The sequence below is a fragment of the Triticum aestivum genome, chromosome 1A (assembly GCF_018294505.1).
Source record: "Triticum aestivum cultivar Chinese Spring chromosome 1A, IWGSC CS RefSeq v2.1, whole genome shotgun sequence".
In the NCBI taxonomy this organism is placed as follows: domain Eukaryota; kingdom Viridiplantae; phylum Streptophyta; class Magnoliopsida; order Poales; family Poaceae; genus Triticum; species Triticum aestivum.
In genome coordinates this window covers 101,983,088-101,989,013 of record NC_057794.1, presented here as the reverse complement: position 1 = coordinate 101,989,013, position 5,926 = coordinate 101,983,088, and positions in this window count along the sequence as shown.

Below are 5,926 nucleotides of genomic sequence, written 5' to 3'. Positions count from 1 at the left end.
GCATCATCATGTTTTCAAAACTTGCATCCATCCGGGTTCCCCCAGTTCCGTCGGTTGTCCGTTCTGAGCCCAACCACACTCGCACGCGCCCGCGGCATGTCCGAGATAGTATTTTATAAGTGGCTAGGAAATGTTCTCGGAATGGGATGAGAGTTGGCGTGCGGTCTTATTTTAGAGTAGGTAGGCCGCCTGCCAAGTTTCATCGCGTTCGGAGTCCGTTTGACGCCCCAACGGATAACTATAGCGGCAATATAGCCGGTCTAACGTCGGACGTTTTCGGTCTCCGGAAACAGTCGCCGGGGCTCTCTCTCTTCTCTTCTCTTAGCTCGAGACCATCTATACAGTCCACTACTCACCGCCAGACCCTACCTAACCTCTCTCGTCAGCCCGCAGTCCCCCTCGCGCGCGTCCGAAAGTTGTCCCAAACCCGACCCGGACTGTCGCCACCATTGTGTCCGGATCATCCCCAAACATCTACAAAACGTCACTGTTTTATTATTTGGACTCCCTAGCCTATTCTTTCTGAACCGTCCGATTTCGATCAGAGGATCCAAACTCCCTTTTTTCCTTATATTTATAGACCACCACCTACCAAATCTAGCCTAACCCTAAAACCTAGGAGGCTTGTCCCTCCCCGCCGCCACTCCTCTCCCACATCGGGATCCCCTCCCGATCCAGTTCTACCCGAGACAAATCGCATCAACCACCTTCCTTCCTCGTGTTCAGATCCAGCCAATCCATCCCCTCATTGAGAGCCGCACCCAAGCCATCGATCCACCTCCTCGCTCTCCTCGTTGACCAGGGAGATTGAGCTCCTCCTCTCCCGTTTCTCCCACGCGCCACCTCGACCCCTCGAGCTCAATTACAAGCTCAATCCCGAACCTCGCCATCCTCGCTTGACCATTGTGTCGTCGGAGGCCACCGTTCCCCGCCACAGATGAGAACAACAGCGTCCCTTCCCTTCCTTCCTCTAGCTCCTTCCTTCTCCTCTCAAGATCTCTGCCTCCCTTTTCTCTCCAGGAGCTCGGCGCCACGCCATGGACGCCACCACCAGGAGCTTCGCCCGCGCTGCTGCCATGGACTGGATCCGGTCCGGAGCTGCTCATCTGCCTCATATCTCGTCCTGGCTGCAAGTCCCTCACCGCGCCGTATCTGCTCTGCAACAAGCGGAGCTGCAGCCGCCGCGCGCCGTCAGCGGCATCGGCACCCCCAACCTCCTCATCGCCGCACACCTATAGCTCCCCTGCCTCGCCGCCGGCCTGCTACCTCGCCGCACCAGACGCCGCTCGCCTCCGACCGGTTTCCCTGCTGCCAAGTCCAGCACCGTGTCTGTTGCATCACTACCCGCGCCGGCCCTCCTCTGTTTCACCATGGGCGCCTGAACCGGCTAGAGTCGCCGTCTTCTGCAGCTGCTGCTCTGCTGCCTTGCCCGCTGGTGGCCGGCACCCATCGCCGGGCATCCTGCCTCGCCATGAGCGCGCCCACCTCCTCCTGCTAATCAGCCTCATCACCGGAGTGGCAAGTCCCGTCGATGTTGACCTCACCTCTCTTTGGATCGAGCAGGAGAATGCTCACCCGTGCCTGTTGACCCGGCCCGCATCGCCTCCCCTGCTCCATCACGTGGATCGTGGCGCATGCCCTTTGAGGCCCACCTCCAGATCCAGCCGGGCCAAGACCCATGGATGAGGCAGCACCCGAGCCCCCCCTGCACTATTGGGCTGTCAGATTCGGCCTAATTAGTGTTTTTTCTTTGGGCGCATTTAATCTTTTATCCAAGGTTCTACAGGATTGCAGAAAAAACCTCTTACTTCATGCATTTAATAACTTCTCAACTGTGCATCGGATTAAAACAATTTATATATGAAATATGCTTAGTTTTTCATCTAGTTCCATAATATGTCTTTTTCATCCATGTTTGAAATGCTTAAAATGTTGTTTGTTTAACTTTGCTCCTATGCCATTTAAAATGCTTTTATTCATAACTAAATAACCGTAACTCGGAATTTAATAAACTTTGTATGTAAATGGGGTAGAAAATGAATAGTTTAACATGGTAGCTTCACTTTGCATGCTTAACAACTCTAAAATTATGTTTACGGCAGAACAGTACCAAACCTAATATATGCATATGAGGAGTTTCCGGAATTGTTGTTCGTTGTTTCTGGCCTCATTTAAACTTGACTAGATAGGTTGTTTTCATTTGCTTCACCCTCTTGCCATGCTAACAACATTTAATCTTGTTGGGTACATAAACAAGATCGAACTAAATAATGTGTTGTGGTGTTTTGTCAATATGCAACTCGTTGCATATTGAGCTCCACTTAATTTGTAGTGTTGTTTGTTGCACTTTGCCATGCCATGACATGTTCATTAAACCGGACATGCATCATACTTGTTGTGCATCATGCCATGATCGTGTGATAGTTGTTTACTATGTTGTGTGCTTCTTTCCGGTGTTGCTTCTTCGGGTTGGTTCCGATAACGTCGCGTTTGTGAGGACCCATTCAACTACGTCTGTTTGTCTTCTTCATGGACTCGTTCTTCTTCCTTGCAGGATTTCAGGCAAGATGACCATACCCTCGAAATCACTTCTATCTTTGCTTGCTAGTTGCTCGCTCTTTTGTTATGCCTATGCTGCGATACCTACCACTTGCTTATCATGCCTCCTATATTGTTGAACCAAGCCTCTAACCCACCTTGTCCTAGCAAACCGTTGTTTGGCTATGTTACTGCTTTGCTCAGCCCCTCTTATAGCGTTGTTAGTTGCAGGTGAAGATTGAAGTTTGTTCCTTGTTGGAACATGGAGATGTTGTTCCTTGTTGGAACATGGTTACTTGTTGGGATATCACAATATCTCTTATCTAATTAATGCATCTATATACTTGGTAAAGGGTGGAAGGCTCGGCCTTATGCCTGGTGTTTTGTTCCACTCTTGCCGCCCTAGTTTCCGTCATATAGGTGTTATGTTCCCGGATTTTGCGTCCCTTACGCAGTTGGGTTATAATGGGAACCCCTTGACAGTTCGCCTTGAATAAAACTCCTCCAGCAAGGCCCAACCTTGGTTTTACCATTTGCACTAACAACCTATAACCTTCCCTTGGGTTTTCGCGAGCCCGAGGGTCATCTTTATTTTAAACCCCCCCCGGGCCAGTGCTCCTCTGAGTGTTGGTCTGAAACGGGCAGCCTGCGGGGCCACCTCGGGGCAACTCGAGGGTTGGTTTTACTCGTAGCTTGACCTATCCGGTGTGCCCTGAGAACGAGATATGTGCAGCTCCTATCGGGATTTGTCGGCGCATCGGGCGGCTTTGCTGGTCTTGTTTTACCATTGTCGAAATGTCTTGTAACCGGGATTCCGAGTCTGATCGGGTCTTCCCGCTAGAAGGAATATCCTTTGTTGACCGTGAGAGCTTGTGATGGGCTAAGTTGGGACACCCCTGTAGGGATTTGAACTTTCGAAAGCCGTGCCCGTGGTTATGGGCAGATGGGAATTTGTTAATGTCCGGTTGTAGAAAACCTGAAGTTGACCTTAATTAAAATACATCAACCGCGTGTGTAACCGTGATGGTCTCTTTCCGGCGGAGTCCGGGAAGTGAACACGGTGTTGGAGTAATGCTTGACGTAGGTTGTCCTAGGATCACTTCTTGATCATAGATTCTCGACCGTGCTTTTGCCTTCTCTTCTCGCTCTCATTTGCGTATGTTAGCCACCATATATGCTAGTCGCTTGCTGCAGCTCCACCTCATACCTTTTACCTTACCCATAAGCTTAAATAGTCTTGATCGCGAGGGTGTGAGATTGTTGAGTCCCCATGACTCACAGATACTTCCAAAACCAGCTTGCAGGTGCCGGTGAACCGTGCAGATGACGCAACCAAGCTCAAGGAGGAGCTCGATGAAGATCTTGTCCTTTGTGTTGTTTCGTTCTAGTTGATCAGTAGTGGAGCCCAGTTGGGGTCGATCGGGGATCTGTGTAGCATTTGGGGTAGTCTTCTTTTATTTTGGCTCCATAGTCAGGCCTTGATTGTAATTGGATGATGTAATGCTTTATTCATGTATTGTGTGAAGTGGCGATTGTAAGCCAACTATGTATCTTTTCCCCTATTGTATTACATGGGTTGTTTGCGAAGATTACCTCACTTGCGACATTGCTTTCAATGCGGTTATGCCTCTAAGTCGTGCTTCGACACGTGGGAGATATAGCCGCATCGAGGGTGTTACAAGTTGGTATCAAAACCTTCCCCGACCTTAGGAGCCCCCACTGCTTGATCGAATTAGCTGCCATTGTTGAGTCTAGAAAAATGTTTTGAGTCATTTAGGAATTATATATCAGAGAGTTTAGGAATTCTTTTTACTCCTCAGTCCGTTTGTCGCTCTGGTGAGTCATCCTGACGTAGAGTTTTGACTCTTCTCTTCTCAAATTTCACTAAAAAATTTTAGGATCACGCGGGTATCTTGGAATCATTCCGATGGTTTTGTGACGAGAACATTGTTCTTGGTGCCTCCTGTCATTTAGGGGTTGTGGCAGTGTCCCGGGGAGTTGAGCTCCGAGGTGTTGTCGTCACAATTTTATCGTTGCAGTTCTGGAATACCTGAGATTAGTTTCGCCGACATCGAAAATCTCTTTTATGCAGTTGTTGGTGAGATAACCTCAACGCCACCCAGTACTGGGGCGGGAGTTCAGGAGTATTGCCATAACTCGTATAACAGATGCTTTTCGAAGGTTGAGGTAAATGATTTCCGAAGGTTTCTTGGTTATGTGTTGAAGGATGGATACAGCTGGATGTAGGATTTGCTAGAACTGGGTGAGATATTATGCTTCCCATGTATCCCCAACACCTGATTGCATAACCGGAAAAGTTTCGGGAGTTTATAAGTGGGAATTCAAGTATCTCTTAGGATATCTTTTCGACAGATGTATGATATGAAATTGGGGTTCGACGTCTAGTGGTCCGCCTATCCACAGTTGGCTTTACAGTGGTCTTGTTGTGTCTTAAAGAGTCCTTGGCTATGCCGACTCTGGGACGCTTCATATGTCATGTGCACTGCCTTGTACATGATGGTGCTGTACGATCGAGCCCGTGTAGGCCCCACCACGAAAACTTCAGACGAAATCTCTATCATATGTTTGTTCCGGCTTATTTTGCAAGCCAATCCTTTGTTCTGTTTTGAGTTGTGGTATTAGAGTTGCTTCGAAGTCAAATGTTGATTCCATACCTGTTCCTAAGCGGTGTTCTCATACTCCGATGTGAATACTAATCCTTCTTGATCTTCGAGTTTGCCATCTCAATTTCTTCTGAACCGGTGTGTCGCTCTTCGAGTGGATCCGATCATTTCAACTTCAGCAAGATCAATTATCATTTCTTCTCAACGGTGTTCATTTCATCCGTCCTAAGTTGCCTTTGTTTTCCCGCCCTCCCACCCTTGTTCTTCAAGGACTCTTATATCTTAATCAAGTATCCATCTTATGGATGTGAAGCCTCTCCATTCTTTTCCGTCAATATTCTTATCCGGTGATTATCAGGAAGATATTAACGGAGCCTCAAGTTCATCATTCTTCATTTTTCTTCTTCTCTGGTGGTTTCAAGTCAAGCTTTATTGATCATATCCTTTTCTCGTTTCAAATGCCTTCTCATACCGGTGCACCTCTTAATTATTCACCTCTCACTATTCATTTGTTCCGGAGTGCTGAAGATACCTCAGAAGATGTTGGAGTTGATTCTCATTCTTTCAAGATCTTTCGGGAATGCTATCTTATTCAAGCCATTTAATTCAACCGGTGCTTTCTCTCTTGTAAATCGTTCAATGGTGTTTTCTTTTGAGTGGGCCCTAACTCACAGGTCTTTTCCCAAGATCTTACCTGACTCTTCAAATTCTCTCGGAGCTATCCTCAAAAATTCTTTTCGAAGTTTGACATGAGAATGATTTTC